Source organism: Scophthalmus maximus, chromosome 21, assembly GCF_022379125.1.
Source record: "Scophthalmus maximus strain ysfricsl-2021 chromosome 21, ASM2237912v1, whole genome shotgun sequence".
In the NCBI taxonomy this organism is placed as follows: Eukaryota; Metazoa; Chordata; class Actinopteri; order Pleuronectiformes; family Scophthalmidae; genus Scophthalmus; species Scophthalmus maximus.
The window spans coordinates 5,948,815-5,974,795 of NC_061535.1; positions in this window are offsets into that span (position 1 = coordinate 5,948,815).

The following is a 25,981-nucleotide window of genomic DNA, read 5'->3' on the forward strand; positions in this document are numbered from 1 at the left end:
GAGAAGTTTGCCGGAATTTATTTCATACATTTTTAATTAAGATACTTTTCAGTTGCATTATATTTCATTTAGCTTTGAATATATATACATATGTACTGTATATATATTCACAAAAAATGTCTTGTTCTTTTGTCTGAACTGGACATTTCAGGATGCGCCACATTTTTTTGTAAACGAAGCTGCCGTCCGACTGAAATCCATTCAAAATCAATAAACGCAGGTAACTCATATTCCTTGTGGCTGTTTTATAGTATTTGTCATGATGAAATATCAGCTTGCATTACACATATGGTAAATCCAGTTACCATAGCTATCTGACATAAGTAGTTCTTAAGGCTTCTTTTTTTTTTTGAAGTAAGACTGAAAATCATGGGAACCATAAAAAAAAAAAGAACACACAAAAAAACAAGGGGATTGCCCCAACAGTCCTTATAAACATCTGGCAACCACTACGGTACATTTATTCCAGTCAAAATGACTGGTTGTGTTAGCCTTGAGAGAGTGAAAGAGGAGGGACGTGCTCTAGGTTTTCTTCTTTCTTGCAGAAGTGAGGCTGAAGTTCCTTGAGAAAAAAAAAGAAAAGAAAAGAAGAGAAGAGAGGATAGAGAAAGAAGAAGCAGGGGGAAAGGGACGGGGTCTGAAATTAAGAAAATTATTGCATGCTCCCAGATGTGTGCGGGGAGGATGACCCGGGAAAGTCAAAGTTGTCCCCCATCAATCATTGCCATATGCTCCCAGAGAAATGGATCCTACAGGACACTTCATATTCCTCTTTCTGATTAGTTCGTTTCAGAGACCAGGAAGGGGGGAGAAAAATGGATGGTCTCTGAAAAACGGACGGCCCCGGTGTAACCCGAGAACAGAGAGGGTTCAATGTCAAAATTAAGGCCCGTTATTTAAGACTTCAGGGATCATTTTTTTGTCGGCCTCTTCCTCACTCACCCCTCCCCACCCCCTCTCCCACCTGTGCTCCATCTTTTTTCTTTTCAAAGTTTGGTGTCAGGGAGCGATAGAGCGAAGGCAATGTGTTCTTAACTCTGATCAAAGGAGGGAGAGCGGAAAGCTTTTCTAATGACTGGCATTCACTCTCCTTTCTTAATCCATCTCTCCGCTCTCCTGTCTCCCATCGCTCCCCTCTCCCCTCACTCGCCTTTCTCTCTCAGGGCATTGGTAATTATCGGCGAGGTCTTAGTGACTGCAAATGAAATTACCATTTAAGAGAGAGGGAGAAAGAGACATCCCCTTTGCCATAGGAGAGGGCTTAAGTGAGGCGGCTAGGGTTTCAGCTATTGATTTTTAAACTGCTACATCAGAGAGTGTAATGCTTTCATAATTTCAAATAAACTGTCCGGTTACGAAGTACTAATGAGAGAAAAAGTGAGAGCAGACTGAACAAAGTAAAAGAACGATGGAGGGTGAATTCCAAGTGCTGACGTGCCTATAGGAAATTAAACTAATGCATTGGTGAGACAGAATGTGTCAATAATCCCACAGCAACTGGTAGTTTTTTTGAGAAATGCATGACAGATATTTTGCGATGATCAATAAATGCTGAATATTTAAATACTAATGCCACCGTTCCACCCACATTTAATATGATTTCATCTCTCATCCAACACGCCCAACAAAAAGCATCAACAGGTAATAAATGGAATTCGAAAATGTAGAATGCGTGCCGATTTCATTTCCCACGAACACCGCCATTCAGCTGGAAAAATACATTTCTCCAAAGGAATCCAATTTCCAGTTCCCCTTTAAAAGAAAAAGAAAAATTCAAAACAACCGTGAGCGTGCAAGGTAGTCAGTCTGTCTCGCAGATGTAAGTCACATGTCCATGAGAAATTTCAAACGTGTGATACGTAAAATAATATTTTTTGGTCTAAAGGTAATTGGAGGTAATGACAGTTATTTTTTTTTTTACTGGTAGAATAAAGAACGATAATAAAAATGAGGGATAGAGAGAGAAAAATGGATTTCTGGATGACACTGCATAAACCCAAATCTCTCTCTCTCTCTCTTTCTGTTTTCTTCTTCTCTCTCTCTCTCTCACCACAGACCGCAGGCCGTTGGAGGCAGCTTAGAAATCTCTTACATCTGGAAGAGCCATAATTCATGGGATTTGGCCTGACAGCCATGACAGGCACTGGGGCGGCCAGCAACAACTGTCTCCTGTGTTAGCAGCAGTGTGTGTTAGCTCTGTGTGTGTGTGTGTATGTATGTGTGTTTGAGAGAGAGAGACGGAGACACACACACACACACACACACACACACACACACCAAACACACACACACACACACACACACGCACACGCACACGCACACACACACACACGCACAAAGAGAGACTATATACAGTATATGTGTATTTACTTGCAACTTTTTTATTTATGCAGGGAACAGATTAAAAAACCCTGAACAAGTTTCGCTCAACTTTTTTTTTTTTTGCGGAACTTAGTTTGGACACGTATTAGGGCCCGTGTGTTTGTTTTACGACACACATTGCCAGTGCACTGGTAGCTGTAGCAATTGATCGCATTTACTGAAGTTCTCGACTTTTAGTGCTGAGCCATTTCATCCCGCTTCTTCCGCGACGCAGCAGAGGCGGAAATGCAACTCCCCACCGCACTGACACAAATGTCGCGGCTACAGTCCCGCTGCAGATTTCATGCAAAGCACATGTGCAACAAATAAAATGTGACGTATTGTTATATATTATGATACTATTATACACTATTTGTCAGCGTATCAATTAGTTAGAACTAGCCTTAACTCGACCAGATGCGTTGGAATGTTTTTTCAAACGAAGCGTGATAATCTGATATTATATAATTATAAAACATATAATACATTTGCAATATAACATTCTAAAATGGTCCATTCTAAAAAAAATCTTTCATATTTATTTTTTTCCAGTAAAAATTTGATCAGAACAAAATTTGAACATTGTACCTGTAACACGCACGCATGTGCCCTGTGGTGTTGCTACTTTGACTTGGGTGAAAGTTCCAGAAATGAACCTCGACCACACGTGACATCGACGCAACAGACCGAAATAATACGAGGAAACATACAACTAACGTCTACGCATTGTTTGTATTTCTCTACCTCTGCGCACAAATGTTTTCTACGTTTCTCCTACACACGTATGCACTCGCACACGGACCCGGCCTGCAGCGGGAGAAGCAGCGGCGTCCATGTGTTTCATGGCGTGCCAGGGGCTCCCTGTGTCGGCCCTAAATATTACACACAGACAGTAGCTATCGCTTCCAAGCCTAAAATCCCACATTCCACATTCCTGATTCCAGTGGCTCGCCTGCTAAGCTGGGCACCACATGAAGAGCCATTGTTAGAGAGAGAGGGGTCGTGTATCTCTCTCGCTGTCTGACTGACTGTCTGTCTGTTAGTCTCTAACCCTCCTTCCCTCTCTCGGTTTGTCCCTCCGTCCATATTTTTCTTACCGTCATAATCTCCATCTGTGACTCTCTTGCTCCGTCTATCTCTCTGTTTCTCCCACTGCTGCTGCATATTTTTTTCCCCCTCCTCCTGTCCTCCGCCGTCCTTTTGTCGCCCACTCTTTTTCTACCGTCTTGCATTTGTTTATTTCTTTCTATACCTCGCTCAGCCTCGCGTTTCCCCCCCTGATGCTGTTTGTCCGTGGCCCTCTTTCTCTTTTACAAGGCGGCTTTTCTGCTTCTTTTTTCCTTTGTCTCTCCCTCTCTGAATCATGCTGTCTGTCTCTCTGTCTCTCCCTCTCCCTCCGTGTCTCCAGATATTCATGTAGAGATTTTCTCACATGTGAGATATAGATTTATGACCACAGCCAGATCCCCGTGGCCACTAAATTTGATACCATCCACTAAGCCACATTGTTTTTTTGTGTGTTTGGGCTCATCTGTTGTGTGCGACTGTGGGTGAGTATGTGTGTGTGTGTGTGTGTGTGTGTGTGTGTGTGTGTGTGTGTGTGTGTGTGTGTGTGCAAGTGTGTGTGTGTTCATGCATTACAAGGTGGAGGCGGGTGACTTTTAAAGGGTTAGCTTGGGTACGGTGGGTGCAGAAAAGGAATTTACAGTTTATTGAAGCACAGCAGCCAGGTGTGTGTGTGTGTGCGTGTGTGTTTGTGTTTGTGTGTGTGTGTGCGTGTGTGTGTGTGTGTGTGTGTGCGCGCGTGCGTGTGCATGCGTGTGCGTGCGTGTGCGTGTGTTTGTGTGTGTGTGTGTGTGTGTGTGTGTGTGTGTTACAGAGAGAGAGAGCCTGTGGGGGCCAGGTGACCAGGCTAACCTCTTGGCTGGTGTTTTGGATTTAGCCTTTGGATAGCGGTGAAAAATAAAAATGGAATGCTTTTTCAATTACAGATCAGAAAGAGATTGAACAAAGGCAGGAGTAAAAGAAGGGAGAAAAAAAGATGAGTTATTGGGATCTAGCATATCAAGGTTTTCTCTGAGGGGCACATTCTTAAAATCAGAGCGCATTAATTTTGACATTCAGAACATTTTGCACTGGAATATTTGGAAAGTATGTCAGAGTTGCACAATGCTGTTCAGTTCTTTAAGAATTGTGGTGAAAGATTATGAAAACAGAATACTTTTTACTTTGCTGTTTTTTGTTTTTTTTTGTCTTGCAACTTGTCTACTCATGTGTCTAATCATCTGTTTTAACCACATGTTTTGATATTGCATATTATGTGAGAGAGCAAAAACAGCTATAGGATGGATATATTCTGTTATGGATAGAACAGAATATAAAAGACACGGAGACAAACACCTGTGGAAGACAATCGTTGTTTTAAATTAATTCTGACAATACACAGTTTAAAGGTAGTCGTCCTCTGCCATGCATATTTTATTGGTCGCTGGTGGTATTTGTTGTGTTACGTCTGTTTGTTCTCTCCCCTCCATGCCGCCAGCCCGTTCCACAAGTTGTCAAGGGTGGAGCGTTTAAAATGGCATTGTCGAGCACGCCGAGAATTGTAATATTGTTGTTCGTCTGTGTGATGTGAAACGGCATTCGCCGTTTGATGTTTGGCTGGGAGGAAATGCACAAAATAAAAGCCTTGCAAGATGAAGGTGTGTCTTTGCGCATGTTCGAGCGTGCGTGTTCCCCTCAAACTGTTTATCTGTCAGTCAAACGTGTGCACGTTGTTCGCGCTAGTGCGTGTGTTTGTCTCTGTGTGTGTGTGTGTGTGTGTGTGTGTGTCCACATTCACATCTAAAAGCCATATCTGGCTTCAGATCAAATGGTGTATGAAGGAGGGGAATGATAGAGAGAGAAAGTGATAGCTCTTTATTGTTACCCATCCACTCTCACACCCAAATAAAAGACCAGGAACACGTGGAATATGTGAGTCTGTTTTAGGGGGAAAGAAGTGACAAGAAACACTAACGTGTGAACATGACATTGGCTCTGTAGCGGGGGGGGGGGGGGGGGGGTAAATTGGATGGAAGTAAGAGAGAAGGCAGGGGCACGGGATGAGAGAAGCAACACGCACTTTATTGTTTGTTTGTGCATGTCACGGCGCAGCGGTGCCGTTTTTGACTAAGTACAAACAATTTCTTCCAACTCACCTTTTTGCTCTGTTTTTTTTTATTTTTTATTCCTCATTCTTTTCCGAGGTGTCTAAACTTCCGCCTTGTGGTAAAACTTGTCAGACGATTCCATCATGACAACCACATCGATGTCCACATAGTTTTTGTGGATTTATGTTCTTTTCTTTTTTTTTACTGAAATTATTGCAATATTCTTTCTGGACAACACATTTAGCGTGGTGATATTTTTTCGTGAGCTGCCTGGAATGACCTTGTTGGAGAAAATATACCTATTACAGAATTATAATTAAATATGTTCTCCCTTTTTTCTCTTTTTTTTTACCTTCGCCCTTCATGTGCCTCATTTTCCAAGCAGTTATGTAGCCTCAGCCGAATTGGATGGAAAATATTTACTGTGCACACTCATTTCTTGCTCATCATTTTCCCCTTTTGATCCACGTCATTCACCCTTTCTTTTTTCTCTTGCTTTCTTTCTCCTCCTATCTCCTCCCATCTGAACACCTGCTTCCTATGGCAGCGATATGTACATAATAAATATATTTCTACCTTTCCTACACAGACTACTGTCCTTCTCTCCTGTGGTTGTTTTACACCGACATCATGCACCCACCAAGTGACTCATTTCCACACACACACACACACACACACACACACACACACACACACACACACACACACACACGCACTCACACACTCACTTCCTCCACATTCCACTCCTCGTTGCAGGCCTCGCCCCCCTTGCCTCACTCTCTCTCTCCTCACCAGGAAATTAACCTTGACATTTCCAAGACATAATTCCTTCTAATAAAAATGTGTGTAAATATATATAATCAAACGTGTCAAATATTTCACAGAGGGAGTCAGATGTTAGGAAGGGCCTGCATAACGAAGCTGGAAGCGCGGCTGCGGAGGCGATCCCTTTGCCTGTCTCCTATCTTAACACAGCCATCTTCCGATGATTGAGTTCTTTTGCGATGAACATTACTCCGCGAGTGCCCGTTTGTTACATTCAGCAGAATCCCGCAGCACAGATAATTGTGCAGTCTGCCTCAAAATGTACTGCCCACGTCAGAGACAGAATGAGAATTAGAACCACTGTAACAGCCAAAGTGCAGGAACACCAAAAGGGACGGCGAATGTTGCAAGCGAGACATACCGACGACTCGCAGGCCAGTAAAAGACATTCTGACACGCTTCAAGGGCAACAGGTCCGACGACGCACGACGTATTCAACAGAACCACAGTGCCAGGAGGATATATTTACTGCGAAGCAATGCATTTCCTTTATGTGGAGCATCGGTCCAATCAAGCTACTGCTGAAATACATGTGCGCAGTCACACGGTAGATTGCTCCCTTCCATCTGTGCGGCGTACTGCCATTCAAAACAGTGAACGACACTGTTTCACAATGGCACGTGCTGTGTGACTTGCAAGGGATTTTTTTACAACTGCGAAAAACAGTGTCCGTGCGTGGCCATGTGTGCATTACTCCGTACATATTTGTGATCTTTGCAAAATATGAACCCACGCCCGCGTGCTCCCATCATAATGGAATGACATGTCGTGCGGATCCAGTTTTTAGTATTTGGACACCGGGGGCAGGGCTAAAATGAGGCAGGGCGCACACGGTGGATGAGTGAGGGAGCGAAGGAGAGGTTGAGGGACGTGTGCGCGGAGGTAGCGATCGTATAATACCATCATGGAGCGGCATCGCTCCCCATATGACCGGCCTCATTTTAGGGCAATGGAACTCCAGAGGAAAAAGGCGCGAATGGCACATTATTCTGCCTCGGAAAATCGCCCTCATGTTTTTATTCATGCCGGCACCGCAAACAACAACAGCATTTGATTTCCAGTGTAAATATGCCGGACCAATACAGAGATGGAATGACTTATTAGAGGAAATGTGGGCATCAGAGAGGGATAGATAGATGGATAGATAGATGGATGGATAGATAGATAGATAGATAGATAGATAGATAGTGGCCTTATGGCAGTAAATCATGATGATTTGCCTTAAAACAGATTAATAATACTGAAAATGTTTTGAAAACCAACCGTGTGAAACACCTCTGATCATTTCCCAGTGTAATGACATTTCCATAAGCCAGTTCCTGCGATAATCACCAACCCCTTCCTGCTGGGGCCCGTGTCATATCCTGCCGAGCCCGATGGTGGTAACTAGGGTGAGGTGCATGTTACCTCCCGCAGGTCACAACGCTGATCCCTCCACGGCGACAGAGGCCCTCGTGTCGACACCCAGATCTCTGTGTGACGCAAGGGTCTTAACACGATGGCGAGATACATGGAGTGGCAGATGGCGATCAGCAGCAACACTGAGAGGGAGACAGAAATAAACAGCCCAGGATGATTAAAAAAAAATGGAAGAAAGTGACACTGTGGACTGAGAGATTAAGATATAAAGGAAACAAATAAATACAATAGCATACAATGGTTTATGGATGGGCAATCTGAGACTCTCTTAAAGCCGGTGACTAGTGGGCATAACAAAAACCCCTAATGGTGAATCTCGAGTGACCGTGGCTCGGCGACTCGGCAACGGTGGAAGCCTCGCGCCAAGACCGCTCGCAGCGCTTGCCACAGAAGTAAGTAAAGATCTTCCCAGACACCTGCGCCTCCGAAAAGGTAAAGAAACTGCATCGTCTTGGAGCCAAATCGGCTTCCGCGCCATTCACCTGCACAACCACCCACCCCCATTCTCACCTGATCAATTAATACTGCTCAGCAGAGGCCAAGGCGCCTTGTTAACCGTTTGTATTGAGGTGCCACTCAAAATTGATCAATGGTAAGATCTTGCCATATTCTTAAAAGGTAACCTTGAGATTTGTGCACCGCGGGCTAAAGCTCGTCAAATATTGCACTCGCATCCATCGATTAACTATGTAAGTACTGGAATTCTTTACAGTTCCTATTTATCGGGCTTCAGAAAGGGATAAAAGCAACATCAATAAAGGACTTGCAATGACTGTAAAGAATATTGGCCCGTAATGTCTTCAGCACAGGCCACACACCTGAGTGTGTAGGATGCTTTACAGTATTTCACACTGGAAAATGTGACGGCCCTTTTTTGTATCGGAATACCAGCATCCTGCTTCCACGCCTGATCTGATCTGCTTGGACAAAGAGGATGAACAGATCACGATATGTTCGAATACCAATACAGGCACACTGCGTCTGTATTCTCAAAAAAGGCACAGAGAAGAAGCAGAATTTAAGACTGAAACTAAAACAGATCCTGTCAACATAGCTGTAGCGTTTTTATTTCCTCAGCCGTAGACCCGTGTGTATATTTTAACCCGACAATGTGACAATATATATTTTTTTGTTCTTTGTTTTTCTTTCTTTTTTTTATATGTCAAAATCCCACAACTAGGCTGAACAAACTAAAATAAATCTAAAATATCACTCCTGGCCTACACCGCAGCTACATGTATATGATATTGTGAAGTAAAATATTGACTTCATAAACACAACAGTAGTAAAAATAAACATGTACTGGCCCGGTGTTATGCCTAGCTGCAAGCGTCTTTGCTATAAAAAAAAAAAAAAAAGTAAGGTTGAGTGTGCAAGAAATGTGGAATTCACTGAGAAGAAGAAGAAAAAGAAAAGAATTCCCAGCATGTTGCAGAATACCAATATCCTTAAGCAGGCGGGGTTTTTGATGTATAGACTACTCTCAGTGAATTGTACAGATGAGACACTTAAGGCAAGACAATAGTGTTATAGATTGTGGCAAGAGTTAAATCAATAGACCTTCTGAGGAGTAACAAGACACCCAGTAGCAAGTGCTACAACTACACACACATAGGAGGGGCTGGGAAACAAATGAGGACTGGCAGACAGGGGCGAACACCTCGGTGTCACCGACTAGCCATTAGATATAAGTGTGTAAGTAGTGTGTGTCTTTGTGCGCATCGCGGGTCAACTTGGAACACGTGTTATGGATATGTGTTGGCGTGTGTGTGTGAATGTTTTTTTTCTTTTCGTGAGGCATAAGCAAGAGCGGATACCTGTGTTTTCAGTTGTACTTTTATCTCTGCTTCTTGGCCCCGTAATCTCCCACCGGGCATCAAAGCAGAGCCTCATCACTAGCTCTACCACACCCCTGTATATCCCCCCCAGATCCCTGTGTGTCAGTGCATAGGTGTGTGTGTGTGTGTGTGTGTGTGTGTGTGTGTCTGAGAGAGAGAAAAAATAGAGTGAGAGTCTACAAGAATACAAGACACAGACGAGAGATAGAGCGAATTAAAAACAGAAAAAGGAAACAGGAATATGTGTGTGTGTGTGTGTGTGTGTGTGTGTGTGTGTGTGTGTGTGTGTGTGTGTGTGTGTGTGTCTTCCACTGAGTCCCTCCTCTCTTGAAGAGGGGGGGCTTTGCATGGAGCTTTTGACCGTCACACATCCATAGCTGTCATCCAAGCCCAGCCTGCAAGCACCTCTCTAGAGCAGCTTCTTCTAACCCCCCCCCCCCACCCCCCTGGGTTTTAACTTCCTCTTACTCCACCTTCAGTCTCTTCCAACCTCTGATCCGGGATCAGTGGTTCCCGGGGCCCTGATAGGTGTCAAGGTCCATTAACCCGGAGCGGGTCTTATCATATTCATCGGGAAGATCACAGATCAGATTTATCTCTGTTTTTATCAGATTTGAGGCTTCAGGGGGCTGCCAGAGATGTCACGGCTCTAGGAAATGACGTGGAGGCCGGTGACAGACAGCCCAGAGTAACAGGCAGGTGCGGCCGTAGATCCACACATAGTCATGGACCCAAAAACCGGAGATGTAAACATACGCGGCCACACACACAAATATGATTTAATTTTTTTAAAAACCTGTCTGCAGTTGCTTGCACATTTATGATGGGGTTGTCACGTTTGATTATTTTGAACAAGGAGTATCCCACCCAGTGACCCCTTCAAAGTTTTCCATAGAGTTAAATCTGGTGGTATATGTTTTCACTTTCTTGAGGCATGATCAGCTTTTCTTTTTTTAGAAGCAAGTTCAAGTGCAAAAGTGAAAAGAAGTCAAATGACGTTTGCTTGCTTTTGTGCAAAGACAACGAACGCATGGGTGAAATATTAGGGTCGATTTATGAGGTGAATCTGGTTAAACTCAATTTGCCTTTTAATTTTTTCCGTTATTAAGCGCACAAATCATAAAGTAAATGGTCTGAGAATAAATAACCATATACATAAATCATTGAACATTTTTAGGTGCAACTTTACATCAAATATCAGATAAAATTAAACTTCATCTCAACATTTGTGTGTGTGTATCTACTACTTAGAATCTACATTATCTAAATGAACATTTTTTCCCTCTTTTGAAATGTGCCTTTCTCCACTGAATTCCACCAAAATGTGAAACATTTTAATAGCACACAGTCCAAGGCTAGACACTTCTTTTCATTCAGTTCGCAACACCGCCCTCATGACCTCTTGACCCCCACCCCAGCTGCTGTCCCGTGCACTCCGGTCGCTAATGAATTATTGCTGACTCATCATGGTCAGCAGTGACCATTCAACCTGACACTTTGGGCTCCAGACACATGGTTATGATGCTCTAATAGACATTTGGTCCCACACTCAAGGGGGGGGGGGGGGGGGGGGGGGGGGGGGGGGGGGGGGGGGAGTGATCTCTAAAAACTAAAAATTAACTGCCAAAACAAGCGTAGAGTCTCAAAATTTGGATATGGTAATCTATATTTTTTGTCATTCTGAATGAATGTAGGGGATATTTGGTGTCCCACTACATGTCACATTACATTCATTTTGCTGATGCTTTTGTCCAAAGTGACTTCCAATCACCGAGGGTATGAGGCAGGTGGGATTAAGGGCTCACACTGGGATGACCTGAAATCGAACCCCGACCGCCTGTACCACACTCAGCGGTGTAACCCACTAAGCTATGAGAGCATGACTTATGAAAGCCGTCAATTGAAATATTTAAGTTCTTTGAAAGCCCGGAACCATTTCATATCCTAATCCATATTTAAAGAAATAATAAATCAATGAGTGGATGCTACTTTCGGGTCAAAATAAAGACAATATGGTGTTTATATATATCTAAATAGATCTGTGTGCGTGTGTGCATACAAATATATGTATAAATGCATGTATATATTTGTGTGTGTGTGTGTGTATGTGTGAATGTATAAGACTGCTTTCATATTCGCCAGATACACAGTAACAAAAGCACATACACACATCTCCCGCAATCCAGCCCTCATCAACATCCTTCTTAGAAAATCACCGTGGCTCTGAAAAAGTCATTTCAGCCACAGTAGCAGCAGGCCCTTAAAGATTCATATTCCTGTTTACTGTCTGCCTCTCCTGACACACGCACGCACGCAAACGCACGCACGCACGCATGCAGACACAACCACGGGCGTGCACACACCAAGCAAACTAAGCCAGCAGGGTTAGGTTCATGAATAAAGGAGGGAATTAGAGCAGACCTGGAGAAGTCAGATAGACAGATAGAGAGAGAGAGGTAGACGAACAGAAGTGAGAGAGAGCTATTAAATTGTATAAAAAGCATCAGATGGGAAATTAGAGGAAGAAAGGTAGGAGGGAGGGAGGGAGAGAGAAGACAGAACTGAGAGAAGAGGATACAGAAAAGGAGAGGGAGATAAGAGCATAAATAGAAAAAGAAGAGGACATATATACAGTGGGAGATACAGAGAGGGGTGACCAGGAGCTTTAGTTTTAATTTAAAATGCCTGTGTCAAGTCTGTGCTGCATGAGGAGATAGCGGCGTATGTCCGTTTGTGCACGTGTACATTTTGTGAAAAGAGCCGGATCACTGTGTTAGTGAACAGCATGTTGAGGTTTGTCTATCGGTGTAATCTGCAAAAAGCTATACACGCTCCTAACTCCACGTAGGGATACTGAGTCCAACAATCTTATTACCAATATGCTTAGAGGCCGTAGATGAATAACCCGCACACTGATATGAAGGTGCCATGTACATTACTGAAATCAGAAATATCATTGCACCATATAAAGACATTATGTACACAGAGAGATACGCCGGGAAATCCTCACAAAAACAATGATGTGATGAAAAAAAAGAAAGGGGGAAAAACGGCAACAATGGCGACAGTAAACATCCCTCAATCACCAGAAGGGCTGCAATCATCACAGTACGCCACACTAGCCTGATACTGCACACAGATTTCAGAACAGAATGTGTGTGCGAGTGTGTGTGTGTGTGTGTGTGTGTGTGTGTGTGTGTGTGTGTGTCATAAGGGAGAGGCAAGAGGCCGTTACCCTGCACCCAGATAATAACCTGGTTTTATAATGTTGCATATCTATATTCAGGCCAATTCCCCCTGGGGGGAGCCAGAATAATAATGCTGGCCATTTTACCCCTCCTAGCAGGCAGCCATTTTCTGCCCCGACTCTCAGCATGGACCTCTCCTCATTCCCAAGGTAGCACGTAATGGATGCCGCAATGAGATGGAGTGACATTGTGGTGTCGGAAATGTGAAAAAAACCTATTTGCCGAGCTGCCCTCCCGCAGCGGGGGCGGCCGCTGGAGCCAGGGGTGATGTTTATGCCTAATCCTCTTAGCGATTCCATATGTTGTAATTTTCCGATGATTGTCTGTATTTATGATAAATTGGCAAATTTAGAAAAACAGGTGCAAAATGGGAGCGTCCTTTTGTCCAAAACAAATGCAATCTCGTGAGTGTCCAGAGAAACCTACGGCCGTGCTGTGTGATATCTGAAAAATCGAGTTTGCATACCTTTAGAAGGCAATGGTTTTATTAACATGAAAATTGAACACGGTGCTGGCTTTTGGTGTACACACACACACACACACACACACACACACACACACACACACACACACACACACACACACACACACACACACACACACACACACACACACACACACACACACACACACACACACACACACAGAGAGAGGGAGATAGAAGACATTTATTATCAAGAGTGAGCTTCTATCAATCATATGAAATCAAAAAATGAGAGAAGGATACGAGCTCCAGACAGAACTGGGAAGCAGCAAGTCTCACATTACAAGGTTTCATCATCCGGGTATACAGCGCAAACACAGTTTGTAAGTTGAGGAGTGGACGAGGTCTGGAATCAGGAGGGACTGGACTCACTTCCAACTACCCTGGTGAACCGCCCGTCCCTCTGACCAGTCAATTTCAATAAAACTACAGACGAAGAAAGGTTAGGGCGTATAGATTTCCCATCGTAGCCACGCACACAGAGCTGCACTGTGAGCCGGCCGTCTCCCGCACTTCTGAACTCTAAATGCTACTCACTCATACTCTCCGTCCAATCCCACACCTCTTCAATAATTCACCGACGGTAGCTTTCTCTGGCCTTTCAAACCTTTGAAAATCTAACCGCGTAACATCCCGCAAACACACCGCTCTTGTTATCCCACCGATGACACGTGTTCATTCCGGGGCCCTTCGCTCGCGGAAGCAGCGGGAGAAAAGGAAGGGGAAGACCGCACTCCAAGATTATTGAGTGTTATTGACAGTTGAAAGTAAATGAATCCATTGTCTTCGTATGCTACCTTTAATTGATTTTGCAATTGAGTTTTGAGTGGCAGGCATGAAAAAAAACAAAAAAAAACCACCTCAGACGCTCTTGAATAATGTCGGTGAACTTCTTCCACAGATGAAATTGAGTCACAGGAGAAATAAAAAAGTTTGAGCTGACGCGCGATGGCCGTGTCAGTGCTATCGGCTTAAATGGTACCACTTTAACATCAAATTGCACAGCCTTATTTACTTATTTGGAATTATAGTGTCACTGCAATCGGTGAAAGAAGGTGAACAACGAAATGCATCGGTGAAAAAAAAAAACAGAATCCCAATTCAAAAGTTTGAAAACTTATGGGCAGCAACACTGGTCTATAGCAGTTTTGTTGAGTGCAATAAATCAGTCCACCAGGGCTTGTGAAATGGAGGACAGTCGGAGAGTGCAGTACAGGCAGTCGGCGAGAACAGCTCTGTCCAAGACAATCATATGATGTATCATTCATACTGTCAGTGTGGTGTCTCTCCTGCTCCCGCCTTCCCTCTCAGTCTCTCAGTCTCTGTCTGTATCCCTCACTCCGGACTCAACCAGCCTCCCGTGGAGGCTATGATGAAGCCGAGCTCTCTCCATCACCACACAGCTCCCCGGCTGCTCGGGGATTACACATTCCCGATGATACATTCGCCAACGTTGCCATTCAAATAGGCTCGTGCGCGTTGTGCGCACCCCCTGCTCCGGCAGCACCGCAAACAAAGTGTTTCTTGTTGATGATTCGTCCTGGAACGTGGTTTTGGCTGCTTATACGTTCTACTTAACTTTCCAGGGAAGAGTCACGGCCGTGACAACATGAGATTCTCAAGCCGCGGAACTAGTTTTAGCGGGGTATGTCTATTAATTTGCCTAATTTCATTCATCTCGGAGCGGCGCAAGGTGGTTTTAAAAAGAGCGAGTGCCGCCTCTGAAGCATTTGACCTCTGCGATTTGCTAATGAATGCTGGGAGCAATCACCATTTCCCAGAAAATGGACAAAAATGATCCCTCATCTGTGAACCCTAATCACTTACTGCCATTAGTGTGTATGTGTGTGTGTGTGTGTGCGCCGGTGTGTGTGACAGCCTGATTGCCATCCCTGAATGAAATAGTTGTTTGGAATGATAGCATGCAGGCAGGGGGCTGGGGGTGGGGAGTTGTTCATCGATGTAAAGCAGCTAAGCTGAGGTGGGATGAAGACGTTTTATTTTTATTTTCTTGTAATAGCTAGACAGGGAGGAAATAAGATTAACAGATTACATATAATCTAATATGGCGGCAAAAGGACGGGTGACCACTGAACTTGGAGAAATTATAAGCAACTTTCCCCTCTGGCTGCAGCCTTAACATGCACCGAACGGAGTTTATCATTTCAAAACGAAATGTAGCTCTTCCCTCAGAGCACTTTACTTGGCAATGCGTGTAAGCATGTTAGGGAAACAGAGTTTGTACCTGCTCTTTAGATCAGATCTATGCCCACACTTCCACCTCAAAGAACAAGTCAAAGACCCAAAGGCCCCAGTCTTGCAAGAGCAAACAGCCAGTTTACACTGTGTTGTCTGTTTCATCCACATTCTGTTGTCTTTGTATTTTTATTGTTCTGTTCCCGCATTCTTTTCACCCTTAATAAAGTGTGCTGAGAGTTTGTGTCAAATGCACTACAAAGAGAAGTAACCCGTGCATGTGTGCGCGCGCAGGCGTGTGTGCGCGTGCAGATCTGAGTGTTAGCACCTGCGTGTACATAGTGCAGAAATGTTGCAAGGAAAGAAAGAGAGAGAGACGGAAACAAAGCAAAGGTCATGCTCGGCGTTGTGGGATGAACTGAGTCCCTTTAAATCTCATTTCCAAGGTCCCAATCTGATCAGAGCCTCAGACATGGACACAGAACGGGGAAACGGCGAGGAGAACAATGAGGAAGGAAGCAGAAGAGGACAAGAAGAAAGGAGCAAGACGCTGAGGAGTGGGGGGAGGAGAAATATTGGAATATGAAGAATTCAATTTGCTTGTCCACCACTTATCTCCAGCTCTAATGGCCAAGAACAAAGGGAAACGCCACAATAAGCATCTCCTCCGCGGAAACTCAAGCCATCGGTAGTATGTGAAATGAAAAGAGGAAATGACACAGGGCACCCCGCAAACCCTTTCCGTTCCTCTCCCCTTTCTTCCCGTCCTCTTGTTCACCTGCTCCTTTTGCGTTTTGGTGTCATGACGGTGACCTGGTGTTCGACCAGGGATCACGTGATTGTGTTCTCTGAACACAAGGGTGAAGAGACGGTGAAGGAACCTCTATGTTTATTCTCAGTTATCTGCCGTCCCCTGGCGCAGTCTGTCACACGCGCTCTCAATGCAACTTTAATAGATACACAAAAGTCGGTGGTGCGAACAGAAAAAAAAAAAGAAAAAAAATTGAAAAAGAGGATGAAAAGGAAAATAGGAGTTATTGAAGGTGTGATTTTATCCACTGTCAATACTGTTAGTGTTATCGCCGTGACAGTGAGGAGGAAGCTTTGGCAGAGCTGTATTTCTTTATTTTACTTGTCACATCAGCACTATATAATCCCCATTTGTGGATCACAACACACCTGTATGTATGTGTGTGTATGTGTGTGTGTGTGTGTGTGTGTGTGTGTGTGTGTGTGTGTGTGTGTGTGCGTGTGTCTCAGAGAGTCAGTGAGTGATGATTGCACGTTTCTTCTAGTCTTTCTTCCTGTGTCCTTGGCCTTGTGGGTATGCTTATGTGTTTGTGTTCATGTGTGTTCACTGGTGAGTGTGTGGCGATTGTTTCTTCAAGAGTGTATCTGTAAGTGTGTGAGTGTGTGTGTCCAGTTAGGGTCACCTTGCATCTATCTCTTACCGTTTAGAGACCCCCTACAAGGATAAAAATCATCCTCTGAACTTAATCCAGGCTTATATCCTCTTCTTCCTCCTAACTTGTGAAAAAAAAGAGAAGAAAGAAAATGTCCGCACACACACAAACACACACATACATACACACACACACACACACGCGCCCATGCAAGCGCATGCACAAGCACAGTCCAGAACACATGAGCACAGGGACCAACAGAAACCAGCCAAGAGTTAAAGCCATCACAATCAGCTGAGCTTGCATCTGAAGGCACATATGATCTAAAATAAAATAAAATAATCTGTGTGTTCTCGCAAAACATTCCTCACACCCTTACCAATATTGTGCGATACTAAAATTGAATGAGTGTGTAACATTATTGAGCGCTTGGAGTTGACATCATGTTTTTTGGGGGATTTACAAATACAAAAATAAATGTTGCCCCTTCTCGTACAGAGAAGCTTGTGGATCATCATCTTAGTTTTCTCCAGAAGAAGATGGAAATGTCCAATGTGAACAAACCCGAGAAGTACCACTGATATCTGAACCACGCAGACGAACGCTACGTCTATGAAATTCCCCAAAAAACAATCAATTGATTGAAACTGTTTCATTTAGGGCAGCAGACCGAATGCTAAAGAAGCAGGAATGAGACAGGCGCAGGCTCAGCATTGACGCTTGGAACAGTAAAAGTATTGTTTTCTATAGTTTGTGATTGTTCAAATGAAACAGTAACTGTAAGTTAAAAACTGTAAGTGAAAAAAATAGGCAGGATCCTCTCCTCTGATTGAATGTGAAAAAAATAAATGAATCTGGTAGCTGTAAGAAATAGAAGAGTAATCAGACAATGAGCCGAGTGCCAGATACACCATTGATTTCAAACTATCTCTCTAAGCAGCCTCAGAGGCACAAACCATATCCACCTTATGATATTGACCCTGCCTCTAACAAATATGCTTATATTTATATTGCCTTTCTGACCGAGACAATGTGCAGCCTCCCTTTGGATGGATATCGGATCATACACACATGCTTACCTCCAAACTCAATATTCATTCTCTTGCACTATGCGCTTTATCTTTGGAGTAAATATTTATGTGCTCTTTGGCACTAAGCAAAAAAAATAATAATAATAAAATGTTCCAAAGACTAAATCGCCTTGTGTCAAAAATCAATGATACAATGGGTGCGCAAGCTCTGTTTTCTAGGTCACATTTGAATATTTCTTTTAGAGGTATTGATTTGTTTTGTGTGACCTACCCAGGCCCATTCTTTGTAATTAAAAAAAGAAAGAGTGGGACAATGGCGTGGAGGCTATCTCAGTCGTGTGGCAATCATAATGTGTGCGTGTGTGTGTGTGTGTGGACATGTTTATGTGTGGCTAATGAATGAGAGTCAGTTATGATGAAGAGGGAGGTGGAGCTGGACCTTAAGGAAGATTTATACGGTGTTGTGTATACTGTGTGTGTGCGTGCGCGTGTGCACCTAGCTGACAATTTGAGCTCTGCGTGTTGCAGTGGGGTAGATTAATTTTGCTATATTAAATTCAGCCTATAATCCAGACTTTGACTCCCTACCCAGAAGCCTTAAGATCAGACGGGCCAAAGCAGACAAAGAAATGCAAGATCACCAAGGCAACAGGATGGTCTGCATGATTCTCTTTATGAGTGTGTGTGTGTGTGCAGATAGAGAGGAAGGGAAAGACAGATTGGGAGGAGATATTAAGTAAAATGTCAAAAGCAGCCTAATCCGCAAAGTTATGAGGTGCTGAGCTTTAGACGTCACTCCTGAATTTGCCGATCCCTGTTTGGGGGGATATCACCGATGTGCTGCCAGTAAATGCATATGTTCTTATGTATAAGTTTGTTTTTGGTTTTTTTTTCTGCATAGAATATCAACGGGGACCGGTAAGTGAATCTTTAAATGGTGTGCCATCATGGACATCATTTTCAAGCAGTGAATTTAAATGGTAGGAGAGCACTCAGGAGCTACTCTACCCTTGTATAAACTATTAGAGAGAAAAAATTGTCAGACACCAAAATAAGAGAAATAATCTCCCCCAAGAGGCCTGGACACGATAAGACAACAGTCTAGAAACACATTGCCGTTTTAAGAGAAGATTTACTACACGTTATTATTATCTGCAAAAATCCTGCCAAGTCAAAATCTCACTTTTCTTTGTATAAAAGCCCCAAAGCTCGTGCTTCAACAGAACAGATTCCATACATACATGCGTATACGTGTATGGGTCACATGCTTGTCCAGTTGAACTTGAAGATATGAACGTCGGCTAAATGCTCCAACTGTAAAATGTCTTCTGCGTGTGCGGTTTGTGTGTCCTCACCCCCCTTTCTTTTTTTGCGTGCATCCCGTGTCCTTCTGTCCTTTAGCCCCAGTGTCATCCTCCTCCCCTGTCTCCAGGTCGTCCGAGTCTGTTTGAAGTGGCTATTAGCCAGGAATCAAAGCCTGCCATCAAGCCCATCTCAGCCCTGTGCCCTTTTAGAATATTCACCAACAGTCTCCTGGCCTTTTGTGAGCCCCCTGGAATAAAAATAATCAAAATCAGAATGGACCTTCATGTGCAATAATACTCTGTCTACTCTTATGGCCTCCACTGTCAATGCCATTTATAATTCATGCACCCATACTGATGGGTCTGGGGCACGTTCAAGAGGTCCGCTCCTCACTGTTCCACCACTGTTCATCAATGGCTGGCCGCCACGTGGGGGACTTTATTATTGAACAGTGGCCATGCCAGTTTGACACAAACACGGTTCTATAATTATTAGGACTTCAAAAAACTTTACTCTCTCCCCCAACTCCCTCTCTCTGTTTGAAATGACCTCCCCTCTCCCTCTCTTCTCTCTGTTGTTGTTAATTTAAACACTGGCGGCCTCGTCCCTCCCCATAGGTGTCTGTTTTACAATAAAAGGTCATCCTCATTTGTCCGCAGACACAAAAGAGACCACCGTTGGGGCTGAGGTCAGACAATCGGACCGATAGATAAATAGATGGACGGATAGAGGGATGGTTGTAGCTACGGGCCGGCGTTCAGGATGCAGGAAAGGGGAACGAGCGAAAGAGATAAGAAGGTAAGATAGATGGAGGGACAGTACGGGAGGAAGCTGGAAGGAGTGAGTGAGTGAGTGAGGTGGAGATGGGGACGAGGGAGCGGCGGTCGCTGGCGATGGGGCGGGTGGGCGAGAGCGAGGACAGATAACTAATCATGCCATCACCTCCAGTCCTCTTCCTCCTCTCTACTCCTTCTTCACCTCCTCTCTGCTCCTCCGCGAGGATGATTGACGAGGGCACGATGGACTGAGGTTGTCCCAGTCCCCAGATTAGAAAGCCCTCAAACAAATGAAGCCTGGAAATGCTACCCCTGGGGAGCCGGGAGCCATGGGTAGACAGACAGGACACCCACTCTGGCTCACAGAGACATGGAGATAAGGGAAGGGAGAACCAGAGAGGAAGAGGGAGGGAGCGATAGGAAATGACACTTTTTCTTGGGTTTTTAAGGATATACAGGACGAGCGGAGACAGAGCCGGAGTGGAGGGAAGGGGATGCGTTCAAGATAAGTTTTAAGATTCTAAGAGGGAGTGCGGGTGAGAACGGGAGTGAGCGGCAGGACGAGTGCACAGGAGACAGAGACAATCATACTTGTAAGATGAGTGAGGGCGGAAGCGTGAAGTCATTTTAATTAGGTTACCAGCGGAGACGGATGAAATGAGAAGCTGAGCATGACAAATAGAAGAAAAGAGAATGATGGAGGACAAGGAAGGAGACAGTTACAGAAAGGGAGAAAAAAAAACAAGAAGAAGGACTGCCCACCGTGCCTCTGCACACCTGTTCTTGTCTTTCCAGCAATACCGACAGCAGATTGTTCCTCTCATGTTCCTCTGCAGATCTGATATGGTACATTTATCAAAAGCTGAGCATCACTCCACACACACGCGCACACACGCGCACACACACACACACACACACGCACACACACACACACACACACACACACACACACACACGCACACGCACACGCGACCGTCCTCGACCCTGGCCCTATTGTTTAAGATTCAAGCATTAGTGGAGGGGGGGGGGAGTTCTAAAAAAAAAACTGGTGATATACGACCAGATATTTTTTTAAAAAGTTTGATTTTATAGATGTCACATGACCCTAGCATGAGTGACCTCCATTTTCCCAAATGGCGCAGGTCCAGGGTTTTTTAATGGAGTCTCTGTGAGCCATATATCAGCGCGGCTTGTCTCGTAAAGCTCTCCTCGGGCCGACCTCACAAACCACCTCCACCTTTTATCGTGACACTTAGGGAGGCTTTCACGAGCAGAAAATAGATGTATTAACAGGGAAGGGATTTTAATGTAGTCAGTGGGCGAAGAAACGCGAGGAAAAGGGGAAGGTGTCGGAGGCGCCTGCTGTTTTTTTCGCGAGCACTGTATATATTTTGATTTTTTTTTTTTTTTGTCAACAGATCTCCTTCTATCGCCTGTTTCTCCAATCCTGCTCTGTCTCAATCTCTGCTTCCCCCCCCCCCCCCCCCCTCCCACCTCCTCTTCCTATGTCTGCGGAGTGTCACAGTGTGCGAGCCAGTCAACATGACACTTTTTTTTAAAGTTTTTGCGAGGAGGCTGACAGAGCACAGAGCAGATTAACCTAGCGGCCTGCCGTGGCACCTGTCCCTCCACTCTTTCTTCCCCCTTCAAAGTAGCACAGAGGTCCACATAGGGCAGCCTGCGCGGGCCACTCTGTGGTAAATGCGGGGCAGTGAACGCCTTTCAAACACTTGTATTCAAAAAATAGAAAAAAAAGCGGAAGCATACAGAATGTATTCAGTTCCAAGAAGATTTACAAGGAAAAACTTAAATGTAGGAATTACATCCTTCTGGTGTTTTTGTTTCTTCTTGCTATCCAATGAAAACATTTTTAATGCTTGTCCAAATGATATTGTTGTGAATTTGGTTTCATCTTGTCTCGTCGTCTTTAACCAAGGTCTGAGTTAACGACTGTGATGCAAGGCGAGCTTTAAAAAGAGAGTATTAATAGGTGCGCGCCGAAAGTGCCGACTGTAGGTATTTTGTAGGTAAGAGCGAGGTAGGTAAGCCATTTTTGTGGCTTCGAACACTTCTTTAGTAATGAAAAAAGGAAAAAAAAAGAGATGTAATCTCATCTTTTCTTTTGCGTCGCACCAGAACAGACCCTGCATACGGGGGGGGCGGACTATACATTTGTTAACGGAACACGAGAATGAATACAAATCGTGCAAAGTTGCGGAGGAAGAGCGCTGCGGAGCGGGGGCAGCTGCTGCAGTGCATCGCATCTGAAGTAAATGCTGAATGACTAGTGAGGCGGTGTTTTAAAACACACTGTGCCCCCAGTCAGAGCCTGCTCTTCATCAGTCAGAAAGACAGAAATGAGAAATGCATCTGAGCGACGCTTTAAGAGGCAAAGTTCAGTAATTGGGAATGACAGACACACACAAAGCATCCATCACTCATGACCTTTCCGTTTTCTCCCTCTCCATCCTCTTTCCCCCCTGCTCCTCTCTCTCTCTCTCTCTCTCTCTCTCTCTCTCTCTCTCTCTCTCTCTCTCTCCATTCTGGAGAAGGACGAGAAAAAAGCAGAGGGACAACGGGAGAGCGCGTCTTTTTTTTTGGACGAGCGTGTTTAATCAGTCTGTTGGCATTGTGATGCCGGCAACCTGGAATCAGCTTGAAGCAGACGGAAATGAAAGAGGAAGGCTTGTTCTGTGTCTGTGAGGTGAACGCAGACACACGTGTGCACATGGATGTTTCAGAACCGCTTCAGAACCGCTTCGCTCCAAAAAGCCATTACTTGATGTGGTACTTGATAGTGTGTGTGTGAGAAGGCAAACTTTTTGTGAAGTGAAAATAAAGGGAGGGGAGCGTCCACGCAAAGTAATCATGATTCATGTCCCCGTGCTGTGCTTGAATTCTAAGAATAACAGGTTCACGGAAAGTTAGCTTGTTCAAGTCATGGGCCCGTTAGACGCACATTTTCTTCCATGGCCAAAACTCTTCATTACCCCCCCCCCCCCCCCCTCTCTTCCTCTGTCTGTCTTACTTTATTCCTTTGCATTCCTTCTTCTTTACAACTGTGGCCATGCGCGGGAAACATGCCTTCCTATGACTTCTCTGTCATGCGTGTGCGCGGACGCACACACTTTCACATCTGGACTTTGTGTTTAATTTTACGTCAAAGTCAGGACAGGAAGCACCTGTTTAGATGAAATCCTGCAAGAGAGAAAAAGAAAGATTGAGGGGGGGGAGAGAACGAGAGAGGGGGGCGGGGGGGGGGGGGGGGGGATGAAACGAGAGGAAAAAAGTACACGGAGAAAAGAAAAACATTAATCCATCTGTTGTGGAAATGCATGTCACAGTCGTCACATTAAAAGCAACGTCAACAAACAGAGCGAAAACCAAATTGGTTTGGAAAAGGCAAGTCATCTGAAATTAACACAAATTTCATCCCCTCTAAATGTTATCGCGTCTGTCTGCGTTCGGAGCTGAATGCGGGTCATTCTTTCTCGCCGGGGCTCAGGGGGGCTGCTCACTGGCAGCTCCGCAATTACAGAGCAGTAAAACTTCCAGATGTGGGGATTGTTCTTGCCTCCACATTAGCAGATTAAAAGATCACTGTCTGGATAGAGTCACACACCTGTTACAAGGCGGCCCGGCCGTATTCCCAAACATCACATTCGACCGGTCAATTTGTGGCACAGGATGCTGCGCGTCCAAAGCGACGGGCCCCGCTTGATGTTCACCGTCTCAATGCCGATGAATACAAAACAGGGGGAAACACCAACCACCACCTTGACGCATGATTTCTAAAATATTAGTATTTGGGCAAAGAGTGAGGACGTACGGTTGTGTGAAAAAACTGTGCTTTTTTTTTGTAACTCTATGACTGGATCATGAATAAAATACATGAATGTAGTTATCTGGGATGGGCTTAGCTAATGCATGGATTGACACATTGATCTACATTTAAGAAGTTCCACAACACATGATTGTTATTTAACTCCTTGTTGCTCAATATATGTATAGACTCCATACTATTTTAGACTCTCAGGGCATCTGTGTTCAATCATTGCAGAACCTGAATATCAGTATGTAGGAAGCCTTTGTAACTTGAGTCCGATGGTAATGCAGCAACACATGTGATCCCGCCTGAGAGCCAAGGAAAGCCTGATTTAAAAAAAAAAAAAAAATTCACTTCTGGGCAAAGGCCGTATATTTTTTTGCAAACATTGACAATTTTGCTCTCAAAGCCACAAGTAGAACAGATGAAATGCACTTTGTCAGTGAACGCGTTGTCTCATTGAAGGCACATCTCTTACAGGCCGCATTACATGGTTCAAATCTTTTTATATTTTTGGATATATATGGAAACTATGTCATTGTTTTAGATGTAACATCACTGTGCAGTACAGCATGCAAAAATACATAAATACACAACTAACACTTTGATCCTGTATCTATCAACAAGTAAAGATAGATAATTCAAAATAGTATTAATTAATGGTGATGTTATTTTAGTTAGGAGTTAATTAATTACTACTAACTAATTAATTAATTCATCAATCAAACTATCACATAAAAGGATAATATCCGTGAAGTTGCCTCAATTGTTAGGTAACGATAACGTGGGTAAGTCTGTTTTTTATGGAAGCTCCTATAGTTTACCTCTTTATTTCTGTTATAATGCAGTCCAGAACTTCAAACTCAACCTATATGAGCGTGAGCAACACCTGGAAGTCATGGGTCATTTTTGTGTCACCGTGAACGTTTCCTCCAATCACGGGGGTTTGTCTTGCTTTTTTTTATTCCATATTGTCATTGAAATAATATTTGATCTTTAGCCCAACAAGTTAAAATTACCCCTTTCCTGTTTTAGATTGAGCTCAGTGACGCGGTGAATTGCTGACATTTGAAATTACTGACATGCAGTTCAGGGAAGTTCAGATAAATCCACTCGTGCTACTTTCCCACTCCGTCTTTTACGTCGTACGTGTGAGACACGACCTGCTTGTATGCGCAGCGACGTCGGGACACATCTGCTAATTGATCTGGTCGTGAGTCGAGTCGGTGCCGTACTGCGGGTAATGTTCCCCGTCACAAGTGAAGACGCCAGCTGCGGGCCACATATAACCCTGTTCACAAAAAGTTTATGTGTGCCAAAGTGTGTTAAGCTCAACACACACACACACACACACACACACACACACACACACACACACACACACACACACACACACACACACACACACACACACACACACACACACACACACACACACACACACACACACACACACACACACACACACACACACACTCCAGGTGACATCAAGCAGCTGCTACCTTGGGGTCAAAAGTCCTTAAGAGTTTGTAAAGGTTGATGGCACACACATTCAATTTTGGCCACAATCCTCAACATGCAGCCATCTGTCTTCAATCTTTTGCGTTTCATAGTGTTCTTGAAAATAGGACACTGTCAATAACAAGTAAAGTATGTGACATGCAAATACTGCGCAACTAACAGCAGAGAAAAGGCATTTTACTGTGTATTTGGGTTCTTCTTGATGAGGCTTGCTGATGATATTTGCTTTTTTTTAAAACTGTTCTTGCACTGTGGTCTGTATGTTTAATGTCTCGCTGTGAGCTAAAGAAACACTAATCAACTAATAATCGGTCCATATTGGCAGTAGACACTTCTGCTGTAACTATATGAGAGATGGAAGTGGGAAGAAATGTCATCAGTTACACATAATCATGGGAGCAGGGAGACTGAGGTTGGCGTCAGACAAAATGAAACCGTTGCCTTTGCTACTAAGTCAGTATTTACTTTGCAAAAGATGAATCAATATTACCTCACGTGGATCCGATTAATGAGCAAATAAAACCCTTTTTTGATAACAAGAAAGGTCGGTGCACACACTCTAACTTCAGTGGGAGAAAAAAAAAAGATGCACGCCA